Consider the following 13,718-nt stretch of genomic DNA (forward strand, 5'->3'; position numbering starts at 1 on the left):
TCCAAATACCTTACACTCACTCTTTTCCCAATTAACCTTAAATGCAGACGCACCACAAAAAAAGGACACTAATAACTTCACCCGCCTCACCGAACATTCTGAATCGCACAATACACACACATCATCCATATAACCACTAACTTTCCACTCTCTACCCCCTCCTCCTGGCACTTGCACGCCCCTAACCACCTTATCTTTCCTCAGCATACACAATAAAGGCTCAATTGCACAAATAAAAGCCACAGGTGACAAAGGACACCCTTGACGAACTCCGGAAAAGACATTCACTCTCCTTCCCACATAACCATTCAACAAAACACAACTGTAAATATCCTTATATAAACTCCTCACTCTCCCAACAAAATCAGCTGGAAAACCCATTCTTAGCAACACACTAAACAAAAACCCATGCGATAATCTATCATAAGCCTTCTCAAAATCTAAACTCAACAAAAACGCACTCTTCTTTCGCCCCATACAGTCCCATAGACAATCTCTTAGCATACACACACAATCATGTATACGCCTCCCAGGTACCGCACAACACTGTTCATCCCCAATCACACTCTCTATCACATCACGCATCCTATTCGCCATTAATTTTGCATAGATTTTATAATCACAGTTTAATAACGTTATCGGCCTCCAATTCCTCAAACTCTTCAAATCCCCCTTTTTAGGTATCAACACAACCATTCCCGCACGCATACTCTCAGCCACCTCCATATTTAACCACATATACTTACACACCTCCACAAAGTCATTACCAATCACATCCCACAATCACTCGATAAAACTCTACTGGGAGACCATCCTCCCCTGGCGTCTTATTTAGCGCCATACTATTCATCACCTTCCACACCTCATCACTAGTCACCTCACACATCACACTCTCCCTTTCCGTCTCAGACAACTTACTTTCTAACATATTTAACACATCACTCTCCAAACCCTCATCCCTCCACTTCACTGCATACAACTCCTCATAGAACTTAGCCACCTCTTCACACATATCCTCACCACTCACTTCTCTTCCATCCTCCCCATTCAGCACACTCATACTCTGTTTCTTCCCAAACACCTTTTTAAAGAAAAAACGTGAACATTTCTCATCATGTTCCATTTTGTCAATTTTTGCTCTAAAAACTATACTCCTCCCTTTCTCTAACAAAAAGTCATTAATTTCCTTTTTCACCTGTAATATCTCTTCTTCCACTTCCATTCCTCCTTCCCTCAACTTATACAATACACTCAAACGTGCATTCAATTTAACAAAATTCTCTCTTTTAATAGCTGCACACTTATACCCTAAACTTTTAAAGAATATTTTTTGTTTGTCTCTTCACCCAATCCCACCAAACACAAACATTCCCAAAACCATTTTTACGCTTACACCACCCTTCATACCGTCTTGCATACTCCTTTCTCACATCTTCACTCTCTAACAACTTCACATTTAACTTCCACAACCCTTTCCCAAACACTCCACCAACCTTTATATCCACCTCACACTTCATACACACATGATCAGAAAACAAAACATTTTCTTGCTTATAATCAACAGCAGTTATATTTTTTGAAATAAAGCAATAATCCAACCTAGATTGCACCCTTCCACTCTCAGAAAAAAAAGTATTCAACACAGGACTCACACTACACACACGCTGCATATCACCCAGATCAAAATCACTCACTAACTCCAACAAAGCCTTCCCTGACACATCCACATTCACTTTCCCCACATCACAATTCATATCCCCCACAACCACTACAGGCATCCTCCCTGGAACAAAAAGCTTAACTTTTTCAAATAAAGCTTTACGCTCATTCTTATCAACCGGCGCATAAATATTAATAACACAAAACTTTACATTCCTATACTCAAAATTAGCCAAAATACACCTCCCTACCTCAATCACCAGATAATCATTCAAAACCACCTCTCTCCCTTTAACCAATATTCCCACCCCATCATTCTTATTACATGCACTCCCTGACCACACAGACGCACCATAAGACCATTCATCCCCTTTCACACCATCCACTACCCCACACTCTTGTAAACAAAAAATAGATGCATTTTGCATAGCTAAAAACTCAAAAATTGCAGCTCTCCTAACTTTACTTTTAAAGACTCTAACATTTTGTGAAATTATGGTAAACCCCATATTTACAAAATCCACACTTCAACTAACTACACAGAAAATAAAAGCCTTTGGCCTAAGCCAAAGCTCACAAGAGAAAAAAAACAACACATTTAGTGCAGTATATGGTAACACTATCCAGCATCACCACTATCCTCCTCCACCATCTGAATTGAACAACAAGTGTCTGACCCACTGATCTCACCACCCTCAGTCCTCCTTCTTGCAGGGCCAATCTTTCTCTGAGGAGTACTACTCTCCACCTCCTCATCATCTCCATCATCCTCCCGCCGGCTCTTTTTTGCAGCTCTATCGTCATCTGACTCAAACTCCTCAATATGTTCAGGATTAGACAAATGCTCAGGGCTATCCACCTCCGAAATTTGCGCATCGCTCTCCGCGGCGTCCATTGCCTCACTAAAGGTCATTATTTCAGGCAACTGCCCCTGCACTTCCATTTCAGGAAGATGCGCCTCCACCTCTGCAGCTGCCCTCCAAAACTCCTTCTCTTCCCTCCTCCACTCTTTTTCCTTCTTTTTCTTCTTCTTTTCCTCCTTTTTCTCCTCTTTCTCTGCCCTAGAACATGGTCTCAGACTCACACTCTCTGAATCTGGAGGGGGCATGGCTCTACTCGCACTCCGCCTCCTTCTCTCTTCCTCCTCCCTCTCAAACCTTGCAACTTCTTTTACAACTTTTGCCCTTTCCCTCCTGGCCAACTCTTCCTCCATTTGCTCCTTGTCGGACCGTCTGGGTGCACTCATGGGACAGTCCTTGTACATATGCGTACTACTCCCACAGACATCACAGGTCTTAGGCAAAGGACATTGGTTAGCGGTATGCCCCTCTTTCCTGCAGTTTCGACAGCACTGTCCTTTAGTACACTCTGCCTGTACATGTCCAAAACAAAAGCATCTCCTACAAAAACGAGGCTGTCCTGGGTAGGTCAAAAAACCTCTGTGACCTGCCACAGAGAAATTTGCAGGGGGGTGCCTGAAACCACCCACACAGTCAGGGTCCCTCTTCAACTTCACACGATAAACATATTTACAGTTAAAGATTCCTAAAATGTTCACCTGCCGTTCTCCTACTTTCACATAGTCACAATACTGTGAGAGAAAACTCTGCAACAAAGCAGGATCTGTGAAGGGGTTATACACAGTTACAGTCACCTCTTTTTCCTGCAGACCAAACAACGGTATCCAGCCAACTCCTTCCAGAAGAGGATCCTCAGCATTGCCTCGAAGCCACTCGAACACATTCAGGCAAACATTTTGGTCCACAAAAGTCACATCGTAGTTACCTTGTCGAGGAAACTCGTTACAGCTGAAGATCTCCTCACGCTTTGCTCCAGCCTTTTCCTCAATAAGATCCCGGATCATGAAAACGACGTTGTTCTTGGTTCCATTGCTCGGGTCCCGGTCAACCGGATGGTGTTCTTCACGAAATTCATGATGCAGAACTGTCGGTATATCCTACCACAGGAAATAGAAGAAGTACTCCCACAAGGGAAGTCACAGGGAAACGGCCTATAGCCGGGGGATCGCAACCGGATGCAAGAGGACTAAGCCGACTCCCCAATAGCAGCAGGGGGGTGAAGTCCCACCAGAGGTGAGACGATCCCCCCAGGCCAAGGAGCCGGGTACCCCAAGCACCTCTCAGCCAAGACCAGGGCAATAAACCCTGATCTTAGCCAAAAGGCCGAGAAGCGATAGCCTGAAATGGTTTGCCACTCCAGACGCCCCATGGCCCACAACCAGGACTCACTGTGGAGAGAGCCCAAAAGATGATTGCCCAGGGGAAGACATTTTTTTTCTAAACTCTGGATGCCTTCTCAAATGGCAGTTCTGGTGTGTGTGGGGGCGTGTGGGGGGTGTGTGGGGGTGTGTGGGGGTGTGTTCAATTTGGGCCCAACGCGTTTTTAAAAAATCTGCCTAACTCCGCCTAATCTGCATAACGCCGCCTGATCTGCATAACTCCGCCCATCTGAACACACCCTCCATCCCTTTGGCGCTCCAGAGTGCAACTATTAGTGCAAGTCTGCAAATTGCCCCTTTAAAAAAAAAAAAGACAATCCCCCTACCATGTGGTCTGCTGCTGTTCCAGCAGCAGACTGAAGACGGCGCCATTTTTCTCTGCCTTAGATAAGTCCAGAGCCCATTGTGACACGTGAGAGTTCCGGAGTCAATGGCTGAAGGCCCCATTGTGACAGCAGCAGCAGGTGAAGGTTCCGTGCATAGATTCTATCTACTGCAGGCGGGCAGGCAGCAGCAGCGCACCCAGTTGGTCAAAAGCATTAGAATACTACTCACACAGTACAAGACAAAATAGACAAGACTAGCACATTCAAGATCATCACAGACACCATTTTTCCTTCTTTATTGAAATACATATCATACACCACATAATTAAAAGTCAGTGGTCCACAAGAGGGAGCCAATGTTTTACAAAGGAATTTGTGCATGCGGTCACAAATGTAGTATGTATGGCCGAACTACTCGTAGGATACTTCAATTTAAACACTTCATGCTGACAGACAGCAGGCAGGCAGGCAGGCAGGCAGGCAGGCAGGCAGGCAGGCAGGCAGGCAGGCAGGGGCCTAATTTTGTAGATGGCACAATATATTAGCAACACTGTTACAAAGGCCTCATTCGGGCCTACATCTTAACACACCTGTTGCAACCAGCAAAGATTGCTTGATTGCTTGATTGATTGATTGCATATTGGATGCAATCCAATGCTGAACATGCACAGGTGAAAGCAAGGCACAGGAAATGTTGCAAACGGTCCAGTGAAACTGAGCAAATTGCTACATTTGCCACCTGAAACGTGCTTCTTTGACCCTGAAAAGAATTCTCAGAAAGTGTTAAATGACAACTTGCTGGGCTGATTTCAATTCAATCTGTTTTTGGAAACCGGATCAGAGAAGGGGTGCACTGTTTCCCGGAGATACTGCAATAACGGGTCAATGCGTGGAGTGGACAGAGCAAGCTCCATTTCCAGCTCCCTGTTCTAAAAATCCATTTAATATATGGTCCCCAAATAGGGGACGTATCAGATATTAAACTGATAAGAACAGATACTACACTTGATCTTAGCCAAAAGGCCGAGAAGCGATAGCCTGAAATGGTTTGCCACTCCAGACGCCCCATGGCCCACAACCAGGACTCACTGTGGAGAGAGCCCAAAAGATGATTGCCCAGGGGAAGACATTTTTTTTCTAAACTCTGGATGCCTTCTCAAATGGCAGTTCTGGTGTGTGTGGGGGCGTGTGGGGGGTGTGTGGGGGTGTGTGGGGGTGTGTTCAATTTGGGCCCAACGCGTTTTTAAAAAATCTGCCTAACTCCGCCTAATCTGCATAACGCCGCCTGATCTGCATAACTCCGCCCATCTGAACACACCCTCCATCCCTTTGGCGCTCCAGAGTGCAACTATTAGTGCAAGTCTGCAAATTGCCCCTTTAAAAAAAAAAAAGACAATCCCCCTACCATGTGGTCTGCTGCTGTTCCAGCAGCAGACTGAAGACGGCGCCATTTTTCTCTGCCTTAGATAAGTCCAGAGCCCATTGTGACACGTGAGAGTTCCGGAGTCAATGGCTGAAGGCCCCATTGTGACAGCAGCAGCAGGTGAAGGTTCCGTGCATAGATTCTATCTACTGCAGGCGGGCAGGCAGCAGCAGCGCACCCAGTTGGTCAAAAGCATTAGAATACTACTCACACAGTACAAGACAAAATAGACAAGACTAGCACATTCAAGATCATCACAGACACCATTTTTCCTTCTTTATTGAAATACATATCATACACCACATAATTAAAAGTCAGTGGTCCACAAGAGGGAGCCAATGTTTTACAAAGGAATTTGTGCATGCGGTCACAAATGTAGTATGTATGGCCGAACTACTCGTAGGATACTTCAATTTAAACACTTCATGCTGACAGACAGCAGGCAGGCAGGCAGGCAGGCAGGCAGGCAGGCAGGCAGGCAGGCAGGCAGGCAGGGGCCTAATTTTGTAGATGGCACAATATATTAGCAACACTGTTACAAAGGCCTCATTCGGGCCTACATCTTAACACACCTGTTGCAACCAGCAAAGATTGCTTGATTGCTTGATTGATTGATTGCATATTGGATGCAATCCAATGCTGAACATGCACAGGTGAAAGCAAGGCACAGGAAATGTTGCAAACGGTCCAGTGAAACTGAGCAAATTGCTACATTTGCCACCTGAAACGTGCTTCTTTGACCCTGAAAAGAATTCTCAGAAAGTGTTAAATGACAACTTGCTGGGCTGATTTCAATTCAATCTGTTTTTGGAAACCGGATCAGAGAAGGGGTGCACTGTTCCCGGAGATACTGCAATAACGGGTCAATGCGTGGAGTGGACAGAGCAAGCTCCATTTCCAGCTCCCTGTTCTAAAAATCCATTTAATATATGGTCCCCAAATAGGGGACGTATCAGATATTAAACTGATAAGAACAGATACTACACTTGATCTTAGCCAAAAGGCCGAGAAGCGATAGCCTGAAATGGTTTGCCACTCCAGACGCCCCATGGCCCACAACCAGGACTCACTGTGGAGAGAGCCCAAAAGATGATTGCCCAGGGGAAGACATTTTTTTTCTAAACTCTGGATGCCTTCTCAAATGGCAGTTCTGGTGTGTGTGGGGGCGTGTGGGGGGTGTGTGGGGGTGTGTGGGGGTGTGTTCAATTTGGGCCCAACGCGTTTTTAAAAAATCTGCCTAACTCCGCCTAATCTGCATAACGCCGCCTGATCTGCATAACTCCGCCCATCTGAACACACCCTCCATCCCTTTGGCGCTCCAGAGTGCAACTATTAGTGCAAGTCTGCAAATTGCCCCTTTAAAAAAAAAAAAGACAATCCCCCTACCATGTGGTCTGCTGCTGTTCCAGCAGCAGACTGAAGACGGCGCCATTTTTCTCTGCCTTAGATAAGTCCAGAGCCCATTGTGACACGTGAGAGTTCCGGAGTCAATGGCTGAAGGCCCCATTGTGACAGCAGCAGCAGGTGAAGGTTCCGTGCATAGATTCTATCTACTGCAGGCGGGCAGGCAGCAGCAGCGCACCCAGTTGGTCAAAAGCATTAGAATACTACTCACACAGTACAAGACAAAATAGACAAGACTAGCACATTCAAGATCATCACAGACACCATTTTTCCTTCTTTATTGAAATACATATCATACACCACATAATTAAAAGTCAGTGGTCCACAAGAGGGAGCCAATGTTTTACAAAGGAATTTGTGCATGCGGTCACAAATGTAGTATGTATGGCCGAACTACTCGTAGGATACTTCAATTTAAACACTTCATGCTGACAGACAGCAGGCAGGCAGGCAGGCAGGCAGGCAGGCAGGCAGGCAGGCAGGCAGGCAGGGGCCTAATTTTGTAGATGGCACAATATATTAGCAACACTGTTACAAAGGCCTCATTCGGGCCTACATCTTAACACACCTGTTGCAACCAGCAAAGATTGCTTGATTGCTTGATTGATTGATTGCATATTGGATGCAATCCAATGCTGAACATGCACAGGTGAAAGCAAGGCACAGGAAATGTTGCAAACGGTCCAGTGAAACTGAGCAAATTGCTACATTTGCCACCTGAAACGTGCTTCTTTGACCCTGAAAAGAATTCTCAGAAAGTGTTAAATGACAACTTGCTGGGCTGATTTCAATTCAATCTGTTTTTGGAAACCGGATCAGAGAAGGGGTGCACTGTTCCCGGAGATACTGCAATAACGGGTCAATGCGTGGAGTGGACAGAGCAAGCTCCATTTCCAGCTCCCTGTTCTAAAAATCCATTTAATATATGGTCCCCAAATAGGGGACGTATCAGATATTAAACTGATAAGAACAGATACTACACTTGATCTTAGCCAAAAGGCCGAGAAGCGATAGCCTGAAATGGTTTGCCACTCCAGACGCCCCATGGCCCACAACCAGGACTCACTGTGGAGAGAGCCCAAAAGATGATTGCCCAGGGGAAGACATTTTTTTTCTAAACTCTGGATGCCTTCTCAAATGGCAGTTCTGGTGTGTGTGGGGGCGTGTGGGGGGTGTGTGGGGGTGTGTGGGGGTGTGTTCAATTTGGGCCCAACGCGTTTTTAAAAAATCTGCCTAACTCCGCCTAATCTGCATAACGCCGCCTGATCTGCATAACTCCGCCCATCTGAACACACCCTCCATCCCTTTGGCGCTCCAGAGTGCAACTATTAGTGCAAGTCTGCAAATTGCCCCTTTAAAAAAAAAAAAGACAATCCCCCTACCATGTGGTCTGCTGCTGTTCCAGCAGCAGACTGAAGACGGCGCCATTTTTCTCTGCCTTAGATAAGTCCAGAGCCCATTGTGACACGTGAGAGTTCCGGAGTCAATGGCTGAAGGCCCCATTGTGACAGCAGCAGCAGGTGAAGGTTCCGTGCATAGATTCTATCTACTGCAGGCGGGCAGGCAGCAGCAGCGCACCCAGTTGGTCAAAAGCATTAGAATACTACTCACACAGTACAAGACAAAATAGACAAGACTAGCACATTCAAGATCATCACAGACACCATTTTTCCTTCTTTATTGAAATACATATCATACACCACATAATTAAAAGTCAGTGGTCCACAAGAGGGAGCCAATGTTTTACAAAGGAATTTGTGCATGCGGTCACAAATGTAGTATGTATGGCCGAACTACTCGTAGGATACTTCAATTTAAACACTTCATGCTGACAGACAGCAGGCAGGCAGGCAGGCAGGCAGGCAGGCAGGCAGGCAGGCAGGCAGGCAGGGGCCTAATTTTGTAGATGGCACAATATATTAGCAACACTGTTACAAAGGCCTCATTCGGGCCTACATCTTAACACACCTGTTGCAACCAGCAAAGATTGCTTGATTGCTTGATTGATTGATTGCATATTGGATGCAATCCAATGCTGAACATGCACAGGTGAAAGCAAGGCACAGGAAATGTTGCAAACGGTCCAGTGAAACTGAGCAAATTGCTACATTTGCCACCTGAAACGTGCTTCTTTGACCCTGAAAAGAATTCTCAGAAAGTGTTAAATGACAACTTGCTGGGCTGATTTCAATTCAATCTGTTTTTGGAAACCGGATCAGAGAAGGGGTGCACTGTTCCCGGAGATACTGCAATAACGGGTCAATGCGTGGAGTGGACAGAGCAAGCTCCATTTCCAGCTCCCTGTTCTAAAAATCCATTTAATATATGGTCCCCAAATAGGGGACGTATCAGATATTAAACTGATAAGAACAGATACTACACTTGATCTTAGCCAAAAGGCCGAGAAGCGATAGCCTGAAATGGTTTGCCACTCCAGACGCCCCATGGCCCACAACCAGGACTCACTGTGGAGAGAGCCCAAAAGATGATTGCCCAGGGGAAGACATTTTTTTTCTAAACTCTGGATGCCTTCTCAAATGGCAGTTCTGGTGTGTGTGGGGGCGTGTGGGGGGTGTGTGGGGGTGTGTGGGGGTGTGTTCAATTTGGGCCCAACGCGTTTTTAAAAAATCTGCCTAACTCCGCCTAATCTGCATAACGCCGCCTGATCTGCATAACTCCGCCCATCTGAACACACCCTCCATCCCTTTGGCGCTCCAGAGTGCAACTATTAGTGCAAGTCTGCAAATTGCCCCTTTAAAAAAAAAAAAGACAATCCCCCTACCATGTGGTCTGCTGCTGTTCCAGCAGCAGACTGAAGACGGCGCCATTTTTCTCTGCCTTAGATAAGTCCAGAGCCCATTGTGACACGTGAGAGTTCCGGAGTCAATGGCTGAAGGCCCCATTGTGACAGCAGCAGCAGGTGAAGGTTCCGTGCATAGATTCTATCTACTGCAGGCGGGCAGGCAGCAGCAGCGCACCCAGTTGGTCAAAAGCATTAGAATACTACTCACACAGTACAAGACAAAATAGACAAGACTAGCACATTCAAGATCATCACAGACACCATTTTTCCTTCTTTATTGAAATACATATCATACACCACATAATTAAAAGTCAGTGGTCCACAAGAGGGAGCCAATGTTTTACAAAGGAATTTGTGCATGCGGTCACAAATGTAGTATGTATGGCCGAACTACTCGTAGGATACTTCAATTTAAACACTTCATGCTGACAGACAGCAGGCAGGCAGGCAGGCAGGCAGGCAGGCAGGCAGGCAGGCAGGCAGGCAGGGGCCTAATTTTGTAGATGGCACAATATATTAGCAACACTGTTACAAAGGCCTCATTCGGGCCTACATCTTAACACACCTGTTGCAACCAGCAAAGATTGCTTGATTGCTTGATTGATTGATTGCATATTGGATGCAATCCAATGCTGAACATGCACAGGTGAAAGCAAGGCACAGGAAATGTTGCAAACGGTCCAGTGAAACTGAGCAAATTGCTACATTTGCCACCTGAAACGTGCTTCTTTGACCCTGAAAAGAATTCTCAGAAAGTGTTAAATGACAACTTGCTGGGCTGATTTCAATTCAATCTGTTTTTGGAAACCGGATCAGAGAAGGGGTGCACTGTTCCCGGAGATACTGCAATAACGGGTCAATGCGTGGAGTGGACAGAGCAAGCTCCATTTCCAGCTCCCTGTTCTAAAAATCCATTTAATATATGGTCCCCAAATAGGGGACGTATCAGATATTAAACTGATAAGAACAGATACTACACTTGATCTTAGCCAAAAGGCCGAGAAGCGATAGCCTGAAATGGTTTGCCACTCCAGACGCCCCATGGCCCACAACCAGGACTCACTGTGGAGAGAGCCCAAAAGATGATTGCCCAGGGGAAGACATTTTTTTTCTAAACTCTGGATGCCTTCTCAAATGGCAGTTCTGGTGTGTGTGGGGGCGTGTGGGGGGTGTGTGGGGGTGTGTGGGGGTGTGTTCAATTTGGGCCCAACGCGTTTTTAAAAAATCTGCCTAACTCCGCCTAATCTGCATAACGCCGCCTGATCTGCATAACTCCGCCCATCTGAACACACCCTCCATCCCTTTGGCGCTCCAGAGTGCAACTATTAGTGCAAGTCTGCAAATTGCCCCTTTAAAAAAAAAAAAGACAATCCCCCTACCATGTGGTCTGCTGCTGTTCCAGCAGCAGACTGAAGACGGCGCCATTTTTCTCTGCCTTAGATAAGTCCAGAGCCCATTGTGACACGTGAGAGTTCCGGAGTCAATGGCTGAAGGCCCCATTGTGACAGCAGCAGCAGGTGAAGGTTCCGTGCATAGATTCTATCTACTGCAGGCGGGCAGGCAGCAGCAGCGCACCCAGTTGGTCAAAAGCATTAGAATACTACTCACACAGTACAAGACAAAATAGACAAGACTAGCACATTCAAGATCATCACAGACACCATTTTTCCTTCTTTATTGAAATACATATCATACACCACATAATTAAAAGTCAGTGGTCCACAAGAGGGAGCCAATGTTTTACAAAGGAATTTGTGCATGCGGTCACAAATGTAGTATGTATGGCCGAACTACTCGTAGGATACTTCAATTTAAACACTTCATGCTGACAGACAGCAGGCAGGCAGGCAGGCAGGCAGGCAGGCAGGCAGGCAGGCAGGCAGGCAGGCAGGGGCCTAATTTTGTAGATGGCACAATATATTAGCAACACTGTTACAAAGGCCTCATTCGGGCCTACATCTTAACACACCTGTTGCAACCAGCAAAGATTGCTTGATTGCTTGATTGATTGATTGCATATTGGATGCAATCCAATGCTGAACATGCACAGTGTGAAAGCAAGGCACAGGAAATGTTGCAAACGGTCCAGTGAAACTGAGCAAATTGCTACATTTGCCACCTGAAACGTGCTTCTTTGACCCTGAAAAGAATTCTCAGAAAGTGTTAAATGACAACTTGCTGGGCTGATTTCAATTCAATCTGTTTTTGGAAACCGGATCAGAGAAGGGGTGCACTGTTCCCGGAGATACTGCAATAACGGGTCAATGCGTGGAGTGGACAGAGCAAGCTCCATTTCCAGCTCCCTGTTCTAAAAATCCATTTAATATATGGTCCCCAAATAGGGGACGTATCAGATATTAAACTGATAAGAACAGATACTACACTTGATCTTAGCCAAAAGGCCGAGAAGCGATAGCCTGAAATGGTTTGCCACTCCAGACGCCCCATGGCCCACAACCAGGACTCACTGTGGAGAGAGCCCAAAAGATGATTGCCCAGGGGAAGACATTTTTTTTCTAAACTCTGGATGCCTTCTCAAATGGCAGTTCTGGTGTGTGTGGGGGCGTGTGGGGGGTGTGTGGGGGTGTGTGGGGGTGTGTTCAATTTGGGCCCAACGCGTTTTTAAAAAATCTGCCTAACTCCGCCTAATCTGCATAACGCCGCCTGATCTGCATAACTCCGCCCATCTGAACACACCCTCCATCCCTTTGGCGCTCCAGAGTGCAACTATTAGTGCAAGTCTGCAAATTGCCCCTTTAAAAAAAAAAAAGACAATCCCCCTACCATGTGGTCTGCTGCTGTTCCAGCAGCAGACTGAAGACGGCGCCATTTTTCTCTGCCTTAGATAAGTCCAGAGCCCATTGTGACACGTGAGAGTTCCGGAGTCAATGGCTGAAGGCCCCATTGTGACAGCAGCAGCAGGTGAAGGTTCCGTGCATAGATTCTATCTACTGCAGGCGGGCAGGCAGCAGCAGCGCACCCAGTTGGTCAAAAGCATTAGAATACTACTCACACAGTACAAGACAAAATAGACAAGACTAGCACATTCAAGATCATCACAGACACCATTTTTCCTTCTTTATTGAAATACATATCATACACCACATAATTAAAAGTCAGTGGTCCACAAGAGGGAGCCAATGTTTTACAAAGGAATTTGTGCATGCGGTCACAAATGTAGTATGTATGGCCGAACTACTCGTAGGATACTTCAATTTAAACACTTCATGCTGACAGACAGCAGGCAGGCAGGCAGGCAGGCAGGCAGGCAGGCAGGCAGGCAGGCAGGCAGGCAGGGGCCTAATTTTGTAGATGGCACAATATATTAGCAACACTGTTACAAAGGCCTCATTCGGGCCTACATCTTAACACACCTGTTGCAACCAGCAAAGATTGCTTGATTGCTTGATTGATTGATTGCATATTGGATGCAATCCAATGCTGAACATGCACAGGTGAAAGCAAGGCACAGGAAATGTTGCAAACGGTCCAGTGAAACTGAGCAAATTGCTACATTTGCCACCTGAAACGTGCTTCTTTGACCCTGAAAAGAATTCTCAGAAAGTGTTAAATGACAACTTGCTGGGCTGATTTCAATTCAATCTGTTTTTGGAAACCGGATCAGAGAAGGGGTGCACTGTTCCCGGAGATACTGCAATAACGGGTCAATGCGTGGAGTGGACAGAGCAAGCTCCATTTCCAGCTCCCTGTTCTAAAAATCCATTTAATATATGGTCCCCAAATAGGGGACGTATCAGATATTAAACTGATAAGAACAGATACTACACTTGATCTTAGCCAAAAGGCCGAGAAGCGATAGCCTGAAATGGTTTGCCACTCCAGACGCCCCATGGCCCACAACCA

At 46.1% G+C, this 13,718-nt stretch overlaps 7 non-coding genes across 7 annotated transcripts; all 7 read right to left on the minus strand.

Annotated features, from left to right (window-relative positions):
* Positions 1–5,067: 5,067 nt before the first annotated feature.
* Positions 5,068–5,259, minus strand: LOC138654160 (U2 spliceosomal RNA). The gene has a single exon (XR_011316084.1). It is a non-coding gene; the product is annotated as a U2 spliceosomal RNA (small nuclear RNA).
* Positions 5,260–6,472: 1,213 nt separating this feature from the next.
* On the minus strand, positions 6,473–6,663 carry LOC138654145 (U2 spliceosomal RNA). The gene has a single exon (XR_011316070.1). It is a non-coding gene; the product is annotated as a U2 spliceosomal RNA (small nuclear RNA).
* A 1,209-nt stretch (positions 6,664–7,872) lies between these two features.
* On the minus strand, positions 7,873–8,063 carry LOC138654157 (U2 spliceosomal RNA). The gene has a single exon (XR_011316081.1). It is a non-coding gene; the product is annotated as a U2 spliceosomal RNA (small nuclear RNA).
* Positions 8,064–9,272: 1,209 nt separating this feature from the next.
* Positions 9,273–9,463, minus strand: LOC138654161 (U2 spliceosomal RNA). The gene has a single exon (XR_011316085.1). It is a non-coding gene; the product is annotated as a U2 spliceosomal RNA (small nuclear RNA).
* A 1,209-nt stretch (positions 9,464–10,672) lies between these two features.
* Positions 10,673–10,863, minus strand: LOC138654162 (U2 spliceosomal RNA). The gene has a single exon (XR_011316086.1). It is a non-coding gene; the product is annotated as a U2 spliceosomal RNA (small nuclear RNA).
* Positions 10,864–12,077: 1,214 nt separating this feature from the next.
* Positions 12,078–12,268, minus strand: LOC138654163 (U2 spliceosomal RNA). Its single transcript, XR_011316087.1, has one exon. It is a non-coding gene; the product is annotated as a U2 spliceosomal RNA (small nuclear RNA).
* Positions 12,269–13,481: 1,213 nt separating this feature from the next.
* On the minus strand, positions 13,482–13,672 carry LOC138654146 (U2 spliceosomal RNA). Its single transcript, XR_011316071.1, has one exon. It is a non-coding gene; the product is annotated as a U2 spliceosomal RNA (small nuclear RNA).
* Positions 13,673–13,718: the final 46 nt, after the last annotated feature.

This window comes from Ranitomeya imitator, unplaced genomic scaffold (assembly GCF_032444005.1).
Source record: "Ranitomeya imitator isolate aRanImi1 unplaced genomic scaffold, aRanImi1.pri SCAFFOLD_1236, whole genome shotgun sequence".
In the NCBI taxonomy this organism is placed as follows: Eukaryota; Metazoa; Chordata; class Amphibia; order Anura; family Dendrobatidae; genus Ranitomeya; species Ranitomeya imitator.